Source organism: Onychostruthus taczanowskii, unplaced genomic scaffold (genome assembly GCF_017590055.1).
Source record: "Onychostruthus taczanowskii isolate IOZ18803 unplaced genomic scaffold, ASM1759005v1 scaffold3, whole genome shotgun sequence".
Taxonomy (NCBI): domain Eukaryota; kingdom Metazoa; phylum Chordata; class Aves; order Passeriformes; family Passeridae; genus Onychostruthus; species Onychostruthus taczanowskii.
In genome coordinates this window covers 25,191,457-25,216,250 of record NW_024500349.1, presented here as the reverse complement: position 1 = coordinate 25,216,250, position 24,794 = coordinate 25,191,457, and the positions used below count along the sequence as shown (strand labels likewise).

The window sequence follows — 24,794 nt, the reverse complement described above, 5'->3', positions numbered from 1 at the left end:
AAGTTAAAGCCCAGTGAGGTTCATACAGTCAGACAGGAAATAAGCAGCTGCACAAGCTGGGCTGTTTTTATAGCACCACGGATTTGGGGATGTCAGGAGCAATTTGAAAAGAAGAAACAACGTGCAATGACTCTGGGAAGTTGAGGAGTGACTCACGGGGTGCCACAGTGCCAGTGTCAAGGACCAGCCAAGGACCTTCCCAAAGGGCTCTGGAGGGCTGGGCACTGCAGCAAGGGCTGCACTCACCTGGGAAGGAAAGTTCCAGAAGCCAGAGCCCTCTGGCTTGTGAGTGCCCGAGAGAGGAACGTGGGAGAGACTGTGTTACACATAAACTCTGTGTGACAGGAGGCTGCAAACACCTGAGAAGGCTGAGACGAAGGACTTTGACACAAGCGATGCGTAGAAGGATTCAAAGATGTTTCTGAAGCGTCAAAACAAGACAAAAAAAAAACCCTTAACATCCAGATTCGCACCAAAAAGAAAGCCAGCACCAACAGGCAAGGCAGAAATTGCCCTTGGTGAGAATCAGCAAAGCCTGTCCGTGCTCAGCAGAAGCTCAATAAAAAAAGAAAGTGATTTAAGCAAGAGCGAAGTGTCTCTTTTCACAGCTGAAGGACTCTGCTGCTCACAGGACTGAATTAGCTAAAATTAGCTCTCACAGTTGCATTCTCACCAGCACCTCGAGCCTCTCGTGTGGATGAGTAGTTTTGGTGAAAGCAGCTTTAATTTGGATTCAGAGCATGCAAATTTAAGGAGAATAGTGATTTCTGACCAGCTCCTTCCATGAACACTGATGCATGAAAAACACTGCCTCTCACATTCAAGTTTAATCCTCTTCTGAAATATTTATTTTTGGAACAATTCAAGGAACAGCAAGCCTTCAGCCCAGACGAACTACATCTAAAAATAGAGGGTTTAAGAATTCAGGAATTCTTCCTACTGTTGTGTCTGATCAATACAGATCCACTGTGACTCCTGTCATCTGCTTTATTTGTCAAAGCACATCCCCACACCCACCCCCTGCCAGCGATATCCAACCTGCATCTTCTGGCACACTACAGGCCAGAAATAGCATTTCTAATGATCTGAGATTCATAAAGACTCAGTTGCACACACATTATGCATTATACAAGGAGCAGCAAGAACAGAGTCAAGTCCTGAACTATGAAATCATCCTTCAAGGCTGCAGCTCCTCCAGTGCCCATCCTGCCCTGGCTGGGGAGCATTAATGAGCTCTTTGATTGCAACAAGGAGAAGAAGCAGCTTTCATTATCCAAATGTCATTTGTCCACTAATGAGAGGCTCTAAGCCTTCCTGAGATGCCTTCCTGCAGTAGGAAGGAATGGGAAGGAGCTCCTCAATGCTACAGCTGAGTTAGAGTGACCAGGAACATCCTCACAGATTAAATCCTGCCCTCCACACCAGGCTACTACATGCAAACAGATCTGAGAATGGTCCTGGTCCATGGCAGCTCTGGAACAGCACCCACCAGTGTGTGGGACAGGATTTCTGCCTGGGGTCAAAGGCTGCAAGAGCAAATCTGAAATAAAACATCCCAGCACGACCAGAAATCACCAAACATCACATAACTCAGCAGCACAAGGGTAGCCAGAGACACCAGACTGTGAGCAGCTCTTAGTGAAGTTTTTTTTTATCCTCACATCACCCCAGCTTCCTGGGAGCTCCAGCAGTCCTGTTCACCTGCCACTACACAAGAGCAAACCAGCACAAAAGCCTCCCCAGCCCACAACTGGAACAAACAGGGCATTTGTAAGGGATTACCTCTCAGTACCTTTTTAAAAATTCACATTTTTGCTGGTTTTAACAAAGTCTTTCACAAAGTCTCTCAGCCAAGGTGTAAGAGGCTGTTCAACAGGTCCAACACGAGGATGCTCCTGTTACTGCACACACACCACACCAGAGCAGCAGGACAGGGCTGCTCCCCCTCAGCTCCCTGGCAAGGCTGGGGATGCTTCCAGAACAGCCCCTGAGGTTTATTCCACTTTCACCCATGACAAACCCTTGCTGTGCAGATCCAGGAGTCAGTGGAATGGTCAGCAGTGTTATGGACAGCCAAAAACCAGAACGTGCAGGTGTGTCCTGCCTGCACCAAAGGGGTTTAGACAAAAGACAGAGAAAATGGTGATAGGACAAGGGGAGATGGGTTTAAACTGAGAGAGGAGAGGTTTATATCAGATATTGGGAAGGAATTCCTCTTAGACAAAAGACAGAGAGAGAAAATGGTGATAGGACAAGGGGAGATGGGTTTAAACTGAGAGAGGAGAGGTTTATATCAGATATTGGGAAGGAATTCCTGGCTGGGAGGGCGGGCAGGCCCTGGCACAGGTGCCCAGAGCAGCTGTGGCTGCCCCTGGATCCCTGGAATTGCCCAGGCCAGGCTGGATGGGGCTGGGAGCAGCCTGGGACAGTGGGGTGTCCCTGCCATGGCAGGGGTGGCACTGGGACGACCCTTAAGGTCCCTTCCTTTCCAACCCAAACCACTCCATGACTCTGTATCAAACCCATGCACCCCAGAATGGAGAACTCCCTAATCCCAGTGGAACTACAAAACATCGGCTTTGCTCAGCTTTGGAAAAGGAAAGCCAAGAAGGAAACTGCAGGCACCAACAGGGATTTTACCAAGCTACACCAGATTAAGGAATGTGGTCTGCAGTGTCAGCTCAGGCCCTGCTGTGGGCAAACAGGAGCAAAGTTTGGCTTTCCCATCTCCTTGGGCCCTGCAGGCTGCCACAGCAACAGCTTCAAAACCCAACAGCTCCTGGAGAATTCCCAACTGCCCCTGACATTTAGTAGTGTAAGAAAGCATGAAAATCCATGAGACTGAGATCTCCTTATGTTTTCAAGGTTGATGCCTGCCAGGTTTCATAACTCAAGTGCCCCAGCTGCCCATTAATATCTGCTCACCTACAGCAGGTCACAGCCTCCTCCCGTGTCCCTGTCCTGGGGCATGGAGGGGATTATCCATGGGGACGTGTGGCTGGCACGCAGCTGCAGGTCTCAACTCAGGACAGCTACTGGACCTCAGTGAGCACTTCAAAACCCACCTGTTTTATGGGATTTTGTGGGAAAGGATCCGTGCAGACATCAGTGGGTGCTCTTGGAGCTGAGCTTTGCTTGGTGCTTGTGAATGGAGCATTTTACAGGGACTCCAGCGTGGTGGAACCACTGACCTGTGCTGCTTCACCCCAACTCACAACTGCCCCAGTCCTGACCTAAAAATACAACAGGGATTTTGGATTTATTTAACTCCTGGCTTTTCAGGTTGGAAACTTGTTATGGCGGTAGATTTTGCACGGATGCTTCAGAGGACAAAAGGAGAAAAATACCTAAGTCCAAGAGAATACAGGCTGGCAGCATGACCAGGACACTGGGATAAAAGCTCTGAAAATACACATTATTTGATTAATAAATACATAAATAGTTCCATGAAGATCATCTATATACATTTCTATAAAGCCAAGTCTCATGCCCAGATGTGCTCCAAATAAAGAGCAGCATCTCAGCAGAGCAGTGTGACAGGTTAAATAAGCTGTGCATTTGAGGGGAAGGATTTCAGATGTGCAGGAACACAAGGAGAGTGATCCAGGCATTCCTCATGACCCCAGCAACCAAGGTGATAAACACTGTAAGATGAATCCACCCCACAGCAATCTCAGCATCTCCTCTGCTCAGTGACAGTTTTTATTAGCTGACTGAATAGGATTGGATGGGATATTGGGAAGGAATTCCTGGCTGGGAGGGTGGGAGGCCCTGGCACATCTCAGAGCAGCTGTGGATGTTCCCTGGCAGTGCCCAAGGCCAGGCTGGATGGGGCTTGGAGCAGCCTGGGACATGGAGGTGTCCCTGCCATGGCAGGGCTGGATGGGATCAGATAGAAGGTCCTTTCCCACACAAATCATTCTGGGATTCTAGGATCTTCTATTACCTTTTCCATATCAGTACTGGGACAATGATGATACAGCAGATGCTTCATCACTCTCTTCAGGCAAAAGGATTACAACTTTTGATTTTTAAATGATGCCAGACAGCCACACAAGCAGTGTTGGAGGAACACATTAAAAACCAAACAATCTTTATTTTCCACTGCACAACAGAGCAGGTTCAAAATCTCAGTCATCAGTTGATTTCTCTGTGAATTCTCAAGAGCAAAACCATGAATGTGGACCAGAAGGAGAAGGTAAAAAAGGCATTTACACCCCGTGCAGACACAGGACTGCTGCTGCTCTAGAAATCACTGAGCTCTCCTGCTACTGAACCAGCTGCTCCTTGCACATCTGAAACATTAGTGACCTACAGCTCTGATTACACCAAGCACCAAACCTCCCTTGTTTCTTGACACACAAGAACTGCCCGAGCTCCTGCCCCTGGAGCAGAGGGTGCTGGGACCAGGGGACACCAGGGCACTGCAGGGCAATGAATGAGCACTGTAAGACAGCCCTGCCATGGTGCTCTGCTCACCTTGGCCTTTTTTTCCCCTCCTTCTTCCAGCTAAAAAGCTTTTCCAGGAGCCATGGCTGCCCAGCAGCACAGAGAGGATTTATTTTGTCTAGTGTCAAAATAGGTAAACCATAGAATGAGAATTCCAGGGACAGATTCAGGTTCCAGGTAAACCATAGAATGAGAATTCCAGGGACAGATTCAGGTTCCAGGTAAACCACAGAATGAGAATTCCAGGGACAGATTCAGGTTCCAGGTAAACCACAGAATGAGAATTCCAGGGACAGATTCAGGTTCCAGGTAAACCACAGAATCACACCTCCCACTGTCCCAGGCTGCTCCAAGCCCCATCCAGCCTGGCCTTGGGCACTGCCAGGGATCCAGGGGCAGCCACAGCTGCTCTGGGCAACCTGTGCCAGGGCCTGCCCACCCTCCCAGCCAGGAATTCCTTCCAAAAATCCCATCTAAACCTACTCTCTCTCAGTTTAAACCACTCCCCCTTGTCCTATCTTAGCTGAAGTCCCTCTCCATTTTTTGTTGGCTTCTAGACTAGAGAGCATCCTCCATTTAACTACAAAAGTTAATGACATTCCAAAATCATTGCAGAGACAACATGAAGCGTCAGAATCAATTCAAACCAAACCCACTCAGAATATGAGCATATTCCAGAAGTTTTCAGAAGATTTGTTACCTGAAAGTTTTTCATGGAAAAGCCGAGATTAGCAAGAATTAAGCAGTATCTGTGTCCTGAGATAGCAAAACTACTAAAATATTAAACTCCTGATTACACAGTGACTTTGTCAGGACCCCACTGGGATCCAGCTGGGCAGAAATCACTCATGGAACATCCCAAATTCTCCTGGCAAATTCAGGAGAAGCCTCAAAACATCACTTGGGGACAGTGCCCAACACCTGACAGAACTTGCACCTCAGCTTAGGCAGAGCTTTGGTAGGTCAGCTCTGAGTGATCCCCAGAACAAGCAACCTCTCTCCACTGCAGAATTTGGGCACTAGCAGGGTGCAGGAGAACCAGAGAAAACCAACACTCTCCTGCTGTTGCAGATTTCCAGCTAAAATCAGAGCAGATTTGTTCTGGGAGGTGCAAGCAGACAGTGATACCTGTACCTGGGGAAAGGGGAGCTGGGAGATAAAGGTCAGGGCAGTGCAGCTAGATAGGGTTAAGGTCATTAACATTTATTTCTTTGCCTCTCAGCTCACAGATCACATTTCCAAGGCATAAAGACACTCACCTTACCCAAGCTTTTCAGACTCAGATTGAAAAACAAACCCACCAGCAAAAAAAAAAAAAATAAAGTCCATTTATAAGAGGTAAGTTTCCCTTTGTTAAAGGTGCACTGGAAAAGCAACCAGTCAGAGTAAGACTCAAAGCCATCTTGTGGATAAATTCTTGGATGAGCTGGAACACAGTCATTTATTCTGCATCAAAAGAATGGCTTTTAGGGATTTTTAAGCAGTGTCAAGTCTTAGCAAATTCAAGGCAACAGTGGCCGGTGCTGAAATTACCTGATAAATCCTTTAGATGTTTATTTACAACTGTAGTAGAGTAATTAAGGTTTCTAAAGAAAAAAGTTTCTAAAGCCAACAACAACAACAGAAAAAACTGGAACAGAAGACGAGCAGTCATTTCCCGTTATGCAACTGTCTGAACAAACAGATTTGTTCAATTCAGCATGAAAAACTGGGCTGCAGTCTGGGCACCCACCATCAGCTGCTGACAGGTTACAACAAGGTGCAGACAGCTGTGTTAAACCAGAACCCAGGAGCAAATTGCTGCAGGAGCTGAGACAGACAGGGGAAAGGGTGCTGGGCACACAGACCCCAAACACACCCTGGAGAGCTCCAGGGCTGCCACTGTCCCTCCAGCCTGCCCTAAACCTGCAGGGTGCTGCTGAACAGCTCCTAATTACAGGTTTTTAAATGTATCTCTGCTTACAGTCATGGCAGGGCCAGCCCGAGGTGGGGAGGGCAGGAGCATCCCAGAATTAAGATGGGGAAGGAGCTCCAAGGTCACCAAGTGCCCACCCTGTGCCCAATGCCCACCCTGTCCCCAGCCCGGAGCACTGAGTGCCACATCCAGGAATTCCTGGGGCACCTCCAGGGATGGGCATTCCAACCCTCCCTGGGGAGTTCCAGTGCCTGAGCCCCCTTTCCATGGGGAAATTCCTGCTGGTGTCCAGCCTGAGCTGCCCTGAGGCCATTCCCTCTGCTCACTACAAACTCCTCCCAAGCAGCTGCACAGAGAGAAGTTCCCCCCTGAGAGCATTTTACTTTGCTGCATTTTTGAGGGTTCAGTCACAGTAAACAAACAAGGAGCTGGCTAAGAACTTCAGGGAAAATAAAAACAAGGGAGAGATTCAGCAGCTTCAAAGATCCATCCCACAGACCCCCTAATCCAGGGAGAGCAGAGGAGCAGCTCCCACCCTGGCTGTGTTATCAGAGCACTGACAGCCTGAGCCCAGGGAGCTGCTGCAAGTGCTTGCTCTGATCCTTGTTCTGGGCTTATCAAGGAAGGCGATTCCTGCTCTGAAAATGCAGCAGGACCAGCAGCAGTTTCCTCATCAAGATTGGAACCAGTACAAAGTGTGTTACTTCACACCACAACCAAATAAATCAGTGCAGGCTCACTGCTCCAAAACCTCAAACAACCCCTTCAGAAATCAAAAGCTGCATTAATAAATACTGAATTATGACTGAATGAAAATGCTTCAGAGGTACCTGCAAAATGAATTTCCAGCACTATACTTAATCCACCTGATTCCTATTTCTCACAGCAACTGGAATTCACAAAGTTCTGTGGTTTAATGCACAGGTTCTTACTGCAAAGACCAATTAAAAAATAATTATACCATCCAGCTTTCTATTTCTCACAGCATGTGAACTGGAATTCACAAAGTTCTGTGGTTTAATGCACAGGTTCTTACTGCAAAGACCAATTAAAAAATAATTATACCATCCAGCTTTTAATCAGGACTTAAAACTGTTCAGCTCAGACTCATTAACAAAAAAAGAAAAAAAAAAAAGAAAATAAAAGCCCAGCTGTTCATATGTCCATCTACACTTTGACTTGTTCCTGGCGGGGACACAAACCCATCCCTGCTGCTGGTCACCCACCAGACCCACAGGAAAGCAGAGTGCTGAGGCCATGGGGTGGGCAGGTGTGTGAGACCCCCCTGCAGAGCTGCCCCAGCCCCAGAGCCAGCAGCACAGGGCCCTGGCGCTGCTGCAGGGCTGGAGCCAGCCTGGGAGAGCTGGGAATGTTCCCCTGGAGAGGAGAAGGCTCCAGGGAGAGCTCAGAGCCCTGCCAGGGCCTGAAAGAGCTCCAGGAGAGCTGGAGAGGGACTGGGGACAGGGATGGAGGGACAGGACACAGGGAATGGCTCCCACTGCCAGAGGGCAGGGATGGATGGGATATTGGGAATTCCTGGCTGGGAGGGTGGGGAGGAGCTGGGATGGAATTCCCAGAGCAGCTGTGGCTGCCCCTGGATCCCTGGCAGTGCCCAAGGACAGGGCTTGGAGCAGCCTGGGACAGTGGGAGGTGCCCCTGCCATGGCACTGGGTGATCCCTAAGTTCCCTTCCAGCCCAAACCATCCTGGGATTCCAGGATCACTGCTGCTCTGTCCCTGCACTGCCAGGCTCCACTCCCTACTCTAGGGATACACCCAGGAGCTGGGAACGCTCCCTGGAGCTGGGAATGCAGTGACACTGGCCTGTGCACCACACCTGACAGCTGCTGAGGAATCCAAAGCTGGCAGAGCCCTGCTGCTCAGGAGTTGGGGATTTGAGTCAGCCCCACCACGACGGATCCACGGCTCCGGCTGCGCTCGCGGGCACGAGCTGCTGCAGCCCCAACTCCTTCTCCCACAGCTTTAAAGACAAATTCCAGTGACAGGGGAGAGAAGTCTAACACGTTGTCTCACATGTAATTCTGTTATTTTCACTGTGCTCAGCATTTCTTTAGTTGGCAGAAATAAAAGATTTGTACTGGAGCTGCAGCAGCCTCCAAACCTTCCGGCCTCCCCTACACGCAGATATTGCAATTTAACCTGGAAGCAGCATGAGGCTCCCAGTGCCTCAAGGACAACAAAGCAGCTTATCAGGGTGAGAAACTGAAAGAACAAAGAATAATACAACTTCTGGCGTTTAAAGTTGACTTAGAATGAAGCAAGCTCTGTGTTTCTGGCACATCACTGAATTCCCACTCAGCAAGATCCCGGTGTCAGCCCCCACAAGCATTGCACAGGATGAATATTCAGGGTTTGCCCTTACTACGAGTAGTTTTCCCAATCAACTGCTTATTTTAAAGCTGCAACAATTTTGTAAATTTAAAAACAGAAGCAGGTAGAAAGCACAGAAGGCACATTGAATCACCATACTATATTTTAAAAGGAGTCACTTAAAATTATGAAGCCAAGAGCCACTGATAGATAATTTTTAATTTCAATCTTGCCTGGCTCCACCTCAAGACCTAAGTGATGTTTCTCAGTGAAGATTGGGACCACATTTCTTCACTCTTCTGTAACCTCTCATCATTAGAGAGGTTTGGTTTGGAGGGACCTTAAGGATCATCCAGTGGCACCCTGCCATGGCAGGAACACCTTCCACTGTCCCAGGCTGCTCCAAACCAAATCCAGCCTGGCCTTGGGCACTGCCAGGGGTCCAGGGGCAGCCACAGCTGCTCTGGGCAACCTGTGCCAGGGCTTCACCATGCTCACAGCCAGAATTTCTCCCTAATAAACAATTCAAATCCACCCTCCTTCAGGTCAAAGCCATGCCCCCTTGCCCTGGCACTCCAAGCCCTTTGTAAAGAGTCCCTTTCCAGCTCTCTCCGTGTTCCTCCAATCAATGCAAATGCCAGAAAAAACAAACACAGCAAATCCCCAATCCAAACTGGTGCTGAGCTCACCTGGAAGCTGCAGGTGGGAGGCTGGGACCCCTGGATGTACCTCCAATCAATGCAAATGCCAGGAAAACAAATACAGCAAATCCCCAATCCAAACTGGTGCTGAGCTCACCTGGAAGCTGCAGGTGGGAGGCTGGGACCCCTGGGGATGGCCCCACACTCCCAGCACGACCCCCAGCCCACGCTGGGAGCAGCCAACAGCTCCAGCCCTGCCCAGTGCCCAGCTGGGCACCAGGATGAGCTCATTCCCAGCAGCAAACTCCATCAAAAAGCTTTTTGTTACAAGCTGCTGTCGTTCAGTTTGCTTGGTTTTTGGATTAATTAGTAAAGATGTTTTACTGAAAGATCCACTTTATTATTCAGAAAATGTTCAGTACTTCCCCCCCTTCTCTTACACTTCTACCTCTTTAGGTTTAGAATATTTGTAAGGCATTTTAAAATTTTTTAGCCAAATTGTTAGAATCATGAGGAGATGAATTCTGGAGGTTTTTTTTCTTTGGGTTTTTCGTTTTGTTTTTTTTTTTTTTTCCCTTTTTGGTGTTTGAAAGAAGAAATACTTTCAGGTTGTACTTTCAGGTCTGTCCATCCCCTTCCTAACGAGGCATTCCAGGTTTTGACTTGTTTCAGGAACTGCTTCTGTGTTTCATGCAAGAAACTTTCTGGAATAAACCAAAAATAATTCCAGACTGTTTTGGGCTGGAAGGGACCTTAGGGATCATCCCAATCCACCCCATTCCCTGGACAGGGACACCTTCCACTATCCCAGGGTGACCCAACCTGGCCTTGGACACTTCAAGGGCTCAAGGGGCAGCCACAGCTCCTCTGGGAATTCCCAGCCAGGAATTCCTGCCCAATATCCCATCTATCCCTGCCCTGTGCCAGCTGAAATGGTGCAGAATTCAGATTGTAGAGCCCAGAACTGAAATCACAGCATGGGGACATTTATGAACAGCCAGGAATTAGGAGGACACAAACCAGAAGCCCTGCAGTGTTTAGGAACCAAAGAACCTCTGATTATGTTCTGTTAATGCCCAGCCCTGCAGATCTGCACTCAGGCTCAGGCTGCCTATTCCCTGTTCACTCTCCAGAAGGAAGCTCAGATGCCTCAGAGAGTTTCACTCTGTGCTGGGTTTGTTTTTTCCTTCACCCCATCATGTGCAGCCTCAGCCAGACTGAATGAATGAGTCACTTAATTAACCCAGAATTTACACAAAGGACGTGGCAGAGCAAAAGCCTGCCTTGAATCTGGTCAACCCGGTGAGCATCTGAAAACACTCCATTTTTCTTTTTTTAAAAAATAAATCAGTAGAATAACAGAATTCAGTAAAAACTTGCTGAATCCACATGCAACTTCCACATTAAAAACCACAATATTTCAGTCAATTCCATAAAACACAGCCTACATCCCTGTTTAGTAGCTGAAAATGCTCCCCCCAGTACACAACCCCCTTTTTGGTATCATGCTTCTGAAAAGTATAATACAAAGCATTTCATCTGGAAATCCCAGCTCCTGTGCTTCGAGAGACTACCAGAAAACCCTCACAAGAGATAAGCAGGGAGAGGAGTGTTCAGAGTGAGCTGCAGGTGGGAAACCTTGTGCTGAGAGGACAAAGGTGACAGTGGCAGCCACAGATAATCTTTTTTATTTGGCAGCACTGAGACTTTACAGCTGGGTTATTTCCTTGGCAGCACCACCAGTGCTAACCTGTGCACTTGGCTTGGAGGAGGGAAAGGCATTTTCTGCTGCAGAGAGGATGGAGAGACCCTGAAAAAGCCCAATTAGACACCTGGGGCTGGGGCACCCTGGGCACTGTGCTGGTGACACCGAGCTCTGGGCGCTGTCACAGCTGCAGGGAGGGGATGGGGCACCCACAGGGACCTGGAGAGGTGGGCTGTGCCAACCTCAGGAGGTTCAACAAGGCCAAGGGTAAAGTTCTGCACCTGGGCTGGGACAATCCCGAGCCAAATCCAGGCTGGGAATGAACAGAGAGCAGCCCTGGGGAGAAGGACTGGGGGCGGGAGGCTGAGCATTGCCTGGCCAGGGACCCCTGTGCCTGGGCAGCAGGGAAGGGGGATTCTGCCCCTGTGCTCAGGTGAGACCCCACTGCAGAGCTGCCCCAGCCCCAAATCCAACAGCACAGAGACCTGGAGCTGCTGCAGGGCTGGAGCCAGGCTGGGAGAGCTGGGAATGTTCCCTGGAGAGGAGAAGGCTCCAAGGAGAGCTCAGAGGGGCTCAGGAGGGGGCAGAGCTGGGAATGTTCCCCTGGAGAGGAGAAGGTCCAGGGAGAGCTCAGAGGGGCTCAGGAGAGGACAGAGCTGGGAATGTTCCCCTGGAGAGGAGAAGGTCCAGGGAGAGCTCAGAGGGGCTCAGGATGGGGCAGAGCTGGGAATGTTCACCTGGAGAGAAGCTCCAAGGAGAGCTCAGAGGGGCTCCAGGACGGGGCAGAGCTGAGAATGTTCACCTGGAGAGGAGAAGCTCCAAGGAGAGCTCAGAGGGGCTCAGGAGGGGGCAGAGCTGGGAATGTTCCCCTGGAGAGGAGAAGGTCCAGGGAGAGCTCAGAGGGGCTCAGGAGAGGACAGAGCTGGGAATGTTCCCCTGGAGAGGAGAAGGTCCAGGGAGAGCTCAGAGGGGCTCAGGATGGGGCAGAGCTGGGAATGTTCACCTGGAGAGAAGCTCCAAGGAGAGCTCAGAGGGGCTCCAGGACGGGGCAGAGCTGAGAATGTTCACCTGGAGAGAAGCTCCAAGGAGAGCTCAGAGGGGCTCCAGGAGAGGACAGAGCTGGGAATGTTCCCCTGGAGAGAAGCTCCAAGGAGAGCTCAGAGGGGCTCCAGGAGAGGACAGAGCTGGGAATGTTCATCTGGAGAGGAGAAGGCTCCAAAGAGAGCTCAGAGGGGCTCAGGAGGGGCAGGGGTGGAACTGGATGATCCTCAGGGTCCCCCCCACCCTCCCCAGTGTGGATTGTGAGAGCTGAACCCCACACAGCCCCCAGGGCTCTCAGAGGCTGCAGCACAAACAAAGCCATGGGGACACAGCCCACACTCCCCCAGCAGCCAAGAGTGACAACCAAGGAGATGAACAAAGGACAAACAGCCACCAAACCTGCTCTGCACACGTACAGGAACCTTTTGCCTGATGAGCTGTCTCAGTTTTACATTCTGATTTAATATGCCATAAAGTGGGGAGTGCAGTACTGTCCTGCTGGCTGACAAACACATATCACAGTAACTGACTCACCTCACCCTCCTGCTCTGCTGTTCATGTTGAATTATTTGCATTTATTCCTCTGATCCAGCTTTTTTTTTCTTCCTACCCCTAATCCCACAAAAAAAAGTTTAGGCTTGAATTTAAAGCATTAACAGGATTGCTGAAAGAAAACTACTTGGAAAAGCCTGTTATCAGTCAGAGAGTGCAGCTGGTGGATACCCAGCCTCCCTTTGTAGCTGGAATTCTCTAATAAAGGAACATCTGAGCTTAATCCAAAGCCTCTGTTTCATAAATAATGAGATTCTGCAATCTTTCATTTGAAAACAAAACTAATTTAAGGACAAAATGCAAGTCCTCCGAGGCACTTTGGAAGTTTCCTTGCTTTGAAGCAAGGGTTAAAAATTCAGTATGGAAAATTACACTGCTCAAGGTGATCTGTGTTAAACAAGATCTCCATCACCAGAGCCCCCCTGCTTCACTGCTGTCTTTCAGAGGATCATTTCCCAATCTCTGCTTATATTGCACATCTCAGTTTATAAATTGGGAAGTTTCTTTTAAGTAATGCAACCATTTAGAACAAAGCAGGGTGTTACACTTGTACAACCAGGAGGCTCTGATGCATTTCCATTTAGATTAACTATTTTCATTACTCCTTGTGCTCCCCCCACACATTTGCAAAATTAGTTCAGCACAATGTTTAATTATTCAAATAGAGCTGAAAAAATAACTCCCACTGAAATTTTGATGAGGTGTTAAGGATCTGTAACCTGCTTCCCCCCCTCCTCAGGCATAAACTGCCATCTCTTAATTAAAAAATGAGCAAAAGCAAAGTTACTGAATAGCACAAACAGCTACACGAAAAATACACAAAAATAACAATCCCACATGGATTTGAAGAGCAAACTTTGCACTACATAATTTCTTGTTGAGGTCAAATTCAAGGGTTTGATTACATCAGCACCTCAAAATGATCCTGGAAGTGAAGCTTGCCAGGGAATTTCACTGGGGAAACCTAACAGGCACAGTCAGCATATCTGGCTGCTGAAAAATTAGTCTACAGATAAATTACATTCTAGAAAAAATAAACATACCCCAGACTAGCAAGAAAACCAGCTTAATTTTGATGAATCGTGGGCATTTTCTATGTTTCTGTAGGCATATCCCAGCCCAGGGAAATCAATATTCCACTTTAAATCCACAGGGAGCTGTGTGTGCAGGGTGAGTCTGAACTCCAAGGGCAGGAGCTAGGAAAGCTCAGGGAGCTCAGTGCTCCTGCCAGAATCCAGCTGGCTTCCCCTGCCTCCCAAAAACCCTGCTGAGGGACAGCAAACTGCTCTGCAAAGTGCCATTTTTACCCCAACAACAGCAGGAAAAGGCAGTTTTCACTCTGGATCCTGCACAGGGCTTGGCACTCCTGGGAGGGAAGGAGAGGGGAAGGAGAGGGGAAGGAGAGGGGAAGGAGAGGGGAAGGAGAAGAATTAGTTAGCTCCCTGGAGACAAAGCCACATGCACAAACTCAAAAATAACTTCTACTCATGGCTTCAAATCCATGAGCCAAAGCCAGCACAGCTCTTGGAGGGTCACACTTGGAGACTTTGCTTGGCAGCAGCTTATGGAAGAGAGGAAAAGCAGCTTGGGAAGGGTTAAATCCTCCAAGAGGAATCCCAGATGTGCACTGGACAGCTCTGTCCTCATCACAACCTTCCCTGCACTGCTGTGCCCTGGTCACTCCCTCACTTAATTCCTTAAATGTGTTCCTCTCACTTTCCCAACTCGAGTCACCCGTGCCCTCCCGAGCGCATTTCCTATTCCCCCTTCTAACAGTCAGCCACCAAAATAACTTTTCTGTTCTCCCAGTGTCACTTTTGGAGTATTTCCTTCTCTCATTATATACCCACGGAGCTCTGCTTTAAAAGGGAATCTCCTTTTATCACAGGAAGTCAAAGCCCAAGGGGAAAAAACATCGAGTCTGTGGTATGTTTAAACAAGACAGCATCAGCTGATGCCAGCCAGAGTCAGGATTTCTGGGAGCAGTGTGCTCCAACCACCTCTTCTTCTTAAAAGGTCTTTGTAGCAAAAAAAGAAACCCACCCTACACTGAATACATTCAGATGGCCTAAAACAGGATCTGAGAAAACAAATATGGAAGAAAAACCAGCAGCTGGGAGCTTTGGAGAAGAGCAGAGGGAAACCCGTGGCACAAACAGCTCAGGGTAATGAAGGGAAAAAGGGAAATGGATGCTGTGGGGCTGCAGGGCTCTGTGAATCACAGCCCCTCGCTCCTCCACCACCACCTGAAGGGCTCCCAGAGCAGGGCAGGGGGCTCAGAAAGCCCCTCTGAGCCCAGGCTGCAGGCAGGGGCAGGTGCCAGGCTCTGCACACAGGGATGTGCCCATGGGCAGAGTCTGTCAGCAGGAGCAGCAATCACTGCTCATTTCAAAACCTTCACTGCAGAAAACTCAGCTTGGAGGTGCAAGGAGCTTCCCTGATGTTCCCCAACGCCTTCAAATTCATGTTAATCCTTCCAGGAGAGGGAAATCCCAGAGAAGCTGCCAGCTAAGGGACACAATACACCAAAATAATGCAGAACAGCACGAGTGAAAGAGTTGTTACAGTTGTAAGAACAAGACAGTGACTGATGCAATGAAAGAATCTTGGGAAGTTGATAATGATAAAGGGTTTTTTCCACACCATTAACACACGGAGGTCTCAAATGTGCAGCTTTTGGGATAAATTTGGGTTTTAACCACCAGAAAATGCTGTGCAACACTGCTCTACATTCATATTTAGAGCTATTAAATCCTGGCAAAACCACCACAGCTTCTAAGGGAAAATAAGGCAAATTATAGCATCCCTCCTTAAAAGTGAATTCCCCAAGCTGAAAATAGTTTGGACCAAAAGCAAATCAGCTCGAGTCACATCAGACCAGGGCTAATGCAGATATACATCCCTATAAATCCAGTCATTCACCAATTACACCCATGCAAGCTCCTAAGAGGGTCACTTCAGGACAAATATGTAATCCCAATGTGACACTTGATCCTATTGCCCTACATGCTCTGTCCAAATCCCAATGCAAAAAAAAGTACATTTTATCTAAAAAAAAACCCAGTTAAAGAAAATCCAGCCCTCAGAACACGAGATGGAAATATCCTTTAATTCTCATGTCGTAAATGCTTAAATAGGTTAAAATACAGCCTAAGGAAAATTAATATGTGTGCTTTAAGCATGAAGATATCCTGGAAAAATTAACCCTGCAGATTACATACACTGTAGTTTCATATATAAATGCAAATTTGTGGTATCAAATACAGCTCCAGCACCCACAGCACCCTGCTGTCCCCACTGGGGTGGTGTCACAGGACACTGTGCCAAGCCCACAGCATGGCATCCCGAAGGGACTGAATGCAGGACTCGGCCTCAGGGACACCCTCAGGGTGTGTCCATCATCCTGCACCACCTGCCCATGGAGCTGGAACCAGCCTCCACTCTGGGGTCACATCCTGCAGACCTGGGCAGGGGGAGACACTCAAAGCTCACAGAGCAGCTGCAGAGCTGAGCAAACACTCCCAGAATCCAGAGATCTGGGATGGATTGGGCTGGAAGGGACCTCACAGCCCTTCCAGTGCCACCCCTGCCATGGCAGGGACACCTCCCACTGTCCCAGGTGCTCCAAAATCCAGAGATCTGGGATGGATTGGGGTGGAAGGGACCTTACAGCCCTTCCAGTGCCCCCCCTGCCATGGCAGGGACACCTCCCACTGTCCCAGGTGCTCCAAGCCCTGTCCAGCCTGGCCTTGGGCACTGCCAGGGATCCAGGGGCAGCCACAGCTGCTCTGGGAATTCCATCCCAGCCAGGAATTCCCAATTCCCAACATCCCATCCATCCCTGCCCTCTGGCAGTGGGAGCCATTCCCTGAACCCACAGGGATTTCATAGGCTGTGCAGCCACATCCCAGTGGGAATCCAGCACCAGGACACTCTATTCAATTTACTGCTGCTTATTTATACCACTTAAATCCACAGCTCCTGCTAAGTAAGACCTTTGAATGATGCACCCATTAACATCCAGAACCCTTTTGCTAATTGCCCTGATTTATGACTTAAAACAGAAGCGATTCACTCCCACCACAAGAGTCCAAAGGAAGGAAGAGAGGGTGACTCAGTTCTTTGTCTCATTCTCTGCCTCCTCTGTCTGCAGAGCCTCTGCTGGAGCTGCTTGGGGATTTTTCTCTTTGCTCTCCCAGTTTGGAAGTTTCCCATTACCTAATTAACAGCAGTGAAAACACCCATGGACAGCAGAAAAACTTCTTAAAACCAGTGCTGATAAGCAAAGGAACATTTTTAACAGGGCACTGCACTTAATAAAGCTGCAACAGAGAAATGGCTGAAATTGAGAGGTTAAACACAAAAAAAAAAAAAAACACACAGAGGAATACACCTCACCAACAACACCAAAATCCCCCAGCCCTGGAAGTGTCCAAGGCCAGGATGGACAGGGCTTGGAGCAGCCTGGGATAGTGAAGGTGACCTTGCCCATGGCAGGGGCAGAATGAGATGATCTTCCAACCTACAGCATTCTGGGATTCTAGGGAAAATGAACATTCCAAATTCAGGGCTGTGTTTGGTGTTAACAGCATTTCAGTGCACCAGAAAGGGAACCTGGGTGCAGAGAGCAATGAGGGTACAGGCAGGAATGAAGCACTTGGAGCTGCTAAAACAGCACCAATAATGACATTTTAAAACACTTTCTTTAACCTGCTGTTTACAATTGGGTTTTCCTCAGTATTTCCAACAGCATTTCACATCCAGCATCATTGCTGACTTGACATCATTGCTGATTTTCCTCTCAAGTGTGCATCAAGCTGCCCTTGCCCACAGGGGAAGGGAGCAGGTGAACTGCCCGAGCAGATGTCACTTCATCAGCAGATGGCAGTGCCAGGAGCACCTCCCAGGGACCCTCAGCCTAGCCCAGGGAACATCTCACCACAGTCCTCCTCCTCCTCTCAGTGTGCCTGAAACCCAGGCAGATGTGAGCTCCTGAGAGTCAGGTGCTCAAAAACACCCAGTGCTTTCCAGAGGGGATTACAGGAAAAGAGTCAGTGAAGCACAACTTTCAGATCTCCATTTGCATCCTGCTCAGAGCAGTTCCAAGTGCTTCACTCCTGCCCTATCCTCACTGAGGTCTGCACTCAGGGTCCCTTTCTGATGAGCTTAACAGCCAACACAGCAACACTGAATTTGGATTTGGGGTCTGGAGCCTTTCCCAGATGAGGAGAGGCTGCAGGAGAAATCCCTCCTGGGCTGCAGGGATCCTGCCTGCTCTGCTCACCCAGCTTTCCCAGCATCTCCCACGAGCCTGCCCCAGAGGACACCCACCCTTTCCCCTGGAGATGGACTCTGTGGAGATGAGGATGGTGCCAGACTCTGCTCAGTGACAGGACAGGGAGCAGTGGCCACAAACCAAACCACACCAGCTGCAGCTCAGCAGCAGGAACAGCCTCTGCCATGGAGGGGCAGAGCCCTGGAACAGCTCCCAGGGGGGCTGCAGTCTCCTCTCTGGAGACATCCCAGACCCCCCTGGACACAGCCCAGGGGACCCTGCCCTGCCAGGGGGGTGGCCTGGGTGATCTCCTTCCAGCTCCAACCATTCTGGGATCCAGGTGTGCCTGGCAGCCTCAGCCTTTCCAATGAACTTGGCCAAGGATTTTTCACCCCAAGCTCATCCCACTGACAGCATTTCCCCATCACATTTTCCCCAGCAAAGCCAGTGTGCTGGTGCTTGGCATCCCCTTCTCCAAGCAGTTGTTTCTACTTCCCCTTTAACAGAATGGATGCAGCTTCTAAAATCAGTTGTGGAAATCCCACCTGGGCACCGACCCATTTCTCACTGCACTGAACCTCTGCCACAACAACCTGATAGAAAGCATGAAGTGGAGGAGGGCTGGAACCTCAAACAAGTTTTGCTAGAAAAAAACCAAGTCATAATATGGAAACAAACCCTCAGTATCAACTCCTTGAAGGACAAACTGCCAGAGTTACTCACCCCACTGACAGCATTTCCCCATCACATTTTCCCCAGCAAAGCCAGTGTGCTGAGTGCTTGGCATCCCCTTCTCCAAGCAGTTGTTTCTACTTCCCCTTTAACAGAATGGATGCAGCTTCTAAAATCAGTTGTGGAAATCCCACCTGGGCACCAACCCATTTCTCACTGCACTGAACCTCTGCCACAACAACCTGATAGAAAGCATGAAGTGGAGGAGGGCTGGAACCTCAAACAAGTTTTGCTAGAAAAAAACCAAGTCATAATATGGAAACAAACCCTCAGTATCAACTCCTTGAAGGACAAACTGCCAGAGCATCTCCAGCCAAGAGACAACACACAGCCCCTGCAAGAAACACGTGGGAGGAGGGAGAAATAAGAGCAGGTAAAAGCACCTCGATGTTTCTCTGTCCCTTCCAGAGGGTTTTAAGCACTTCACAAACATCATTCCAGTTACATGGAGATATTTGCCCCAGTCCTCAGTGTGAGAGCTGAAGGTTTCCACTCCCAAGAATGAACTGAGCCCTGGCACTTCGGGAGTCGCAACTCCAGAGTATGTAAACACACTTTGAAATTGCTCTGATAAATGCTCCCATAGCTTTACTTTGTTTAGAGCAAGTGTCAACACCCTAAATTCAGCTGAAAAACAGCTTTTGGGGATGATGTAGCTCTAATACAATTTTACAAAAGACAATGACTCACTCCCAGGCGGGAATGTGTTGGAAGTGTATGACCTAATGCTCAGAGACGTTGGCTTTTCCAAAAAGGTCCAGTTTGAGTATGCACAGTATCTCCCCAGCCAGTGAAGTTTTTAAAAAATAGAGTTTTTGCACACAGGAATTTACAGAATTACCTCATTTTTTTGTCTTTTTTTCCACTTCTAGTCAAAATCCAACCAGCTGATGTGCAGTTTCCCTACCCTCAGTTTCAGCCTTGTCTTTCCCTATCATCCCATCCCTGGATTTGTTCTCCAGCCCATTCAGCCCTGGCTGCTGGAGGCCAGAGGAGCCCTGCCCCAAGGTGCCAGCCAGCACGAGGAGCTCCTCAGCACACAGGGATGGAGATGTTAAAATCCAAGTGTTAGGACACACCAGACACGGAAGGTCAGCAAGACGAGCCTACTCCACGCTCAGCTGGATTCCCCACAGTCCTGCTGAGGCTCCTCCAGCTGTGAAGGGCTGACTTTTCAGATGTTCTCTTCAGCCAGCAGCTGGGCAGCTTTCTGAGGAACTTTGTTCCAACACAAAGCCCAGAATCCTGGGATCCATTCACAACTCCCAGCCTCGCTGCTGCTCACGCCTGCGAACACCCCGGATAAAACGGGGCAAAGTGTAGGAGGAAAACGGGAGCGAGTGACACAGGCTAATCAGGATTTTAATCATGCTAATGGCTGTGATTAACTGCATACTTGTCCCAGAAGCTCCTCGGAGTGGCCTGATAGCCAGCACGCAGCCAGGGCACGCTGCTCATCCCACCTTAATCCGCAGCTACACCGTGGCTGGCACGTCACCTGCCCGGGTACACCTGGGGCTGAACCCTGCTCCCACCCACACAGCCACTCTTCCACTGCCAACACTGCTTTTGGGCAGGGGACAGACTCCAGCACGGTGCTTGTCTGTGTTAAACTCCTTTTACAGGGGCAGTTCCAGCTCCAGGAGGCTGGAAATCCAACCTTGGCAAAGGAAAGCTAATCCAGGGCCTGTTGTGTTACACAAACCTCCCTCGATAAGGCAACTACAACTCTTGTTTTTGTCTGCCAGTTTTGTTCAAATCACAGGGACACTGTGAGCTTTATCTCGGTGCTGGTATCTTGCTACTCCCCGGAGGAACTACCAATTCAGCAGCTGCCACTCTACCCCAGAAAAGTTCTAAGAGGCAGGGAGTAAAATAAAATAAGGCAAGGATTAAAAGAGCAGCAAGGAGCAGCCTTTTCTGAGAGCAAGGGAAGAAATCAGCCCCTTCCCTCCCTGTCTCCAGGGGAGCACAGAATAAATAACCCAGCACCGTCCCAGCTTCCAGCAGACATTTCCAGGGAACAGTGTGCATTATGGAGGTGGAATACACCATCATTTACATGCACAGCCATTTTTATCCAGGGAGTTACCTACACTTCCCATTAACTCGGTGTCTCCTGTGTTTTCTACAGCAGCAACTGCAGAAAGTTTTGTTCTCCAGCATTCCAAAATATGGACTCTTGTGGTAACATACAAAAATGAGTAATTTACTCAGAGGAGTCCAAGACTGATCTTTTTTGGGGCAAATCCTCAGCACTATCCTGACGTAATTTTTAAGAGTGCTAAAGCATCACACCAATGTCTGCTCATAATCCTTCAGGGTCAGATTTCCCAATAATTTCAAATAAATTTAATATTTAATAATTTCTAACATAATATTAAGAACCCAGAGCAACACAGGGCACCAGTGTGAGCCACAAGTATTTCATTCTTCTCACTACCAAGTTAGAATCTGCATAATAACATCTACAGCCACTGATTTCACTGACCTTTTCTTCCCACGACGAATTCCTTCCCATGTGCGCAACACTAAGCCATGGGATGGCTTTCTGAGCTGTAGGAGGAGAAACCCCCCCTGAGGATGCAGGGGTCCTACCTGCTCTGCTAGCCCAGCTGCTCCACCATCTCCCAAGACCCTGCTCCAGAGGACATCCACCCCTTCTCCTGGAGATGAACCCTGTGGAGATGATGCAGAGCTGGCGGCTCCGGCTCAAGGCTCGAGCTCTGCCCCCTCCCATGTGCTGTAATCACAGACCCCTGGCTCCTCTGATCTACAGCTGACTATAATTTCATTTGCCTTCAAGGAGGAAAGAAAGAAAGCACAGAAATAATCAGTTCAATTGCTGTTAAAGCACGAGGAAGCTGTGGACACAGACATTTGACTAAGCAAGAGTTTCATCTGTTTCATTTGAGTCAGGAAGCACAAACACAGAGTTCCAGGAAATAACTCTGCCTTTCAGAGCACTATCAGCTTCTTCAATTTGCCTTTGAAACTGCACAGGTACCTACACAAATTATAATTTTGTTGTCTGCAATCTGACTCGCAACAACACGATGAGTAACACGCCTTGAACTCTTCTTTCTCAGCGGAGGAGGCTGGAATTTTATCTTCCAATCTATGTCTGGCCTAGCAAAATAAATTATTTGGGGTTTTTCTGGACCAAACCAAGCTATAGTCACACATTATTTCGCTTTCAAGTAACCATCACTTTCATTTGAATTGCAAGTAGCTTGAATTCATCCTGACAGACCTAAACCCTGTCTGACCAGTGGTTTCCCTGAGTCATAAGTTTGGTGCAGGTCAGAATTTGGAAGCTTCCACATCAAGACACTGTGCAGAGAGACAAATGCAGTCCAAGAACTGAGTGGTGGAGACATCACTGGTTCAGCAAAGAGCAGGTGAGTTTAAGCCTGAGGTACACAAGAGTAAGAACATGCAGTGGGTGTAAACCAGACCTGAACTCTGCCAGAACTCAGAGCTGACTGAATGGCTCAGATTCATTTATTTCTAGGGAAGACAGGCAACCACTAAAATACTACAGGGGCTGGGACCTCAAATATAATTACAGCTCCATTGGCTGAAATTACAGCTGTGTCAGCCCTTTTACCAGCAGGAATACGTAATTCATCTGGTTCAACTGAGCACTCCTCAGACTGCACATAACGAGCTTAAGGCTGGAAATCCAGTCCTGCCCCAGCCTCACCTTCTGCCCCTCCAAAAGCCCAACTTGCTTCTGTTCTCACTGTTGCTCAGGCTGCTGGAGGCGTGGGGGTGTTTGATATCATCACAGAACAGTCTGGGCAAACCTCTGCTCTTTCAAACCTTGACAAACCGCCTGGTGCCCCTGGGAGGGAGCAGACGGGTGCACTGAACCCAAAGAGTTCAGAATTAGTGCTGCCACCTGTAAATGCCACCCAGCAGAGTAAGCCCAGGCTGGTTCCAGCAGTGGCTGGGAGGCTGTGCTGTGATTATTCACCCCCTGGCCACTCCAGGGCTCACCCAAACAGGGCTGTGCTCATCGCTTACCGCAGCACTCACAGCCTTCAAAGCTCCCCACAGCCAAATCAGGCAGCTCGTTAGAGCAGATCTCCAATCTGCTGCAGCTGGCAGAGAGGAGCCCTGGTGTCCCACGGTGTCCCCACTCCTGGGAGCCTGCCTGGCATCAGTGGCCAGCACAGGACGGCGCCTGGCACAGCCCAGCCTTTGGAGGAACAAGCTGATAAAGTCAGGATCTGCTGCCATAAGTGTCCTCCAGCAGCCTTCCCGTTTGTTCTGTAAGGCCAGGAGTGACATAATCCTCTCCTAATATCAGCTGAGGGCTCGGGGGGAACCAGGGTGACCCACAAACTGTACCCATGGCAACACTGGGCTCTAGCTGAACTCCCCAGGCTGGCATCTTCAAACCACTGACACTTCTTTGTATTATCTGATCTTTGCCTGATGTCATTTCTGCAGAGACACATAAAAACAGATTTAATAATATCCACGGCCTTCAGCTTCAGAGTCAACAATCACAGTCACAAACAGATCAGCTATTCTGCTTCAAGCTTATTATTTGTCACTAACATGTAATTATTACCAAACAAAACAAAAGACACAGGATATTGCTGCTGTTGCAACAGCAAGTAAGTTAAGCTCTTTTTCAAACTGAAAAAGCCCATCTCTTCTGATGCAAGAAGGCACAAAAGAAAAAAAAATTTAAAAACTTCAGAAGAGCCTGTGAATCCTGCAAAATGCATCTGGAAGGATAATCAGAAATGTCACTGCTTCTCGCAAAGAAAAACAAACAAAAACCCCTAAAGTAAACTGGACAGCCAGGTCTGTCCAGCCAACATCACCTTTGTCATAACTGTACTGTCAACCTGAACAATTTTTGAGTTATAATTTCTCTTTCTCAAATAAAGGAGGAGTTAATTAAGCTGCAACCGTATAGATACAATACTAGCAAAAAACACCAGATGGGACATCAGGCCCTGGCAAGGAGAAAAGAAGCTTTAGAGTTGTAAAACTCCAGTGCAGTCCTGTCCCTTCAGTTTACAAAATGAAGCCAGAGCAGCATCACATGCAGAGCAGGAGGAGGCCCCGAGCAAGGCTTGTTACTCCACACCGAAACTCTGAGCAGGACTAGGATGGCTATTGTATTATTCAAGAAGCCTTCCAGCTGGAATTGTAAACTGGGAAGAACGTGATTCACTGAACAGATGATTCCAGCTTTAAAAACAAATAAAATCGGTTTTTAAAACTCTAAAATCAATGGGTTAATCTGCTAAACCCATACAGGAATCAGGGGAAGGAAATAAGTGAGGGAACAACCAAGGAGAGATCAAGAACCACCTAAAGAAAAGAGAACTAAACCTCTACGTTCAGGTTCAGTATGTCCACAGAGCCTACAACACTCATACTACCAGGATACACTTAGAAGCAGCTTTTGGCAGCAGAACAGCATCTGCAGAACCCAAAACTTCACCGCCGTCAGCTTAAACTTATTAACAGCAGCCCCGCACCGCGCCGTGGCGAGCATTTCTTTAATTCCCGTCCCGCCAGCCCGGCTCTGCAGGAGAAGTTTGCTCATCCCGAAAGCGGGCCCGCTCCGCTGCGATGACTGAGCAGAGGCCTGCCTGCAGCCCGGCGCATCCCGGCCGGCCACACCCAGCGCCGAGAGCCGCGCTCTGCCCATGCTCATCCGCAGCCCGCGTCCCGCTGCGAGCCCGCCGCCCTCCTTATAAAGCCGGGAACGAGGGACCCGGCGGCGGCCAGCGGGGAAGGACGGGGGCGAACGCGGCACGCAAAGTTTCCAGCCGTCCCGAGGAGGAGAACTGCGTCGCCCTTGAGCGAAACCCGCGGCTCGGTGTGCCCGGGACAGCCGGGCCCGAAGGGACCCTGCGGGGGCAAGGCCGGGGAACGCCCGGGGCCCCCCGGACCCAGCCCGGCCCCTGCCCCCGAGCAACAAAGCCGCGCCCCGGCAGCGCCCGCTCCTTCCGCCGGCTCCCCCGGGAGATGCTCGGGGATGCTGCGGGCGCTCCCTGCGCGGCTCCCAAGCCCCGCAGCCCCGGACACCTCCCGGCCCGGCCCGGCCGGCCCCGACCCCCGGACACCGGCAAGGCCGGAGCCCCCGCTCGGCCCGGGCCGCCCCTCCGCCGCGTTGGAGGGC

At 49.4% G+C, this 24,794-nt stretch overlaps 1 protein-coding gene across 5 annotated transcripts in view; it reads right to left on the bottom strand.

The window, feature by feature from the left end:
- MAP4 (microtubule associated protein 4) overlaps nucleotides 1-24,794 on the bottom strand; it is a 150,469-nt gene that overhangs the window by 124,640 nt on the left and 1,035 nt on the right. The window lies entirely within an intron of this gene.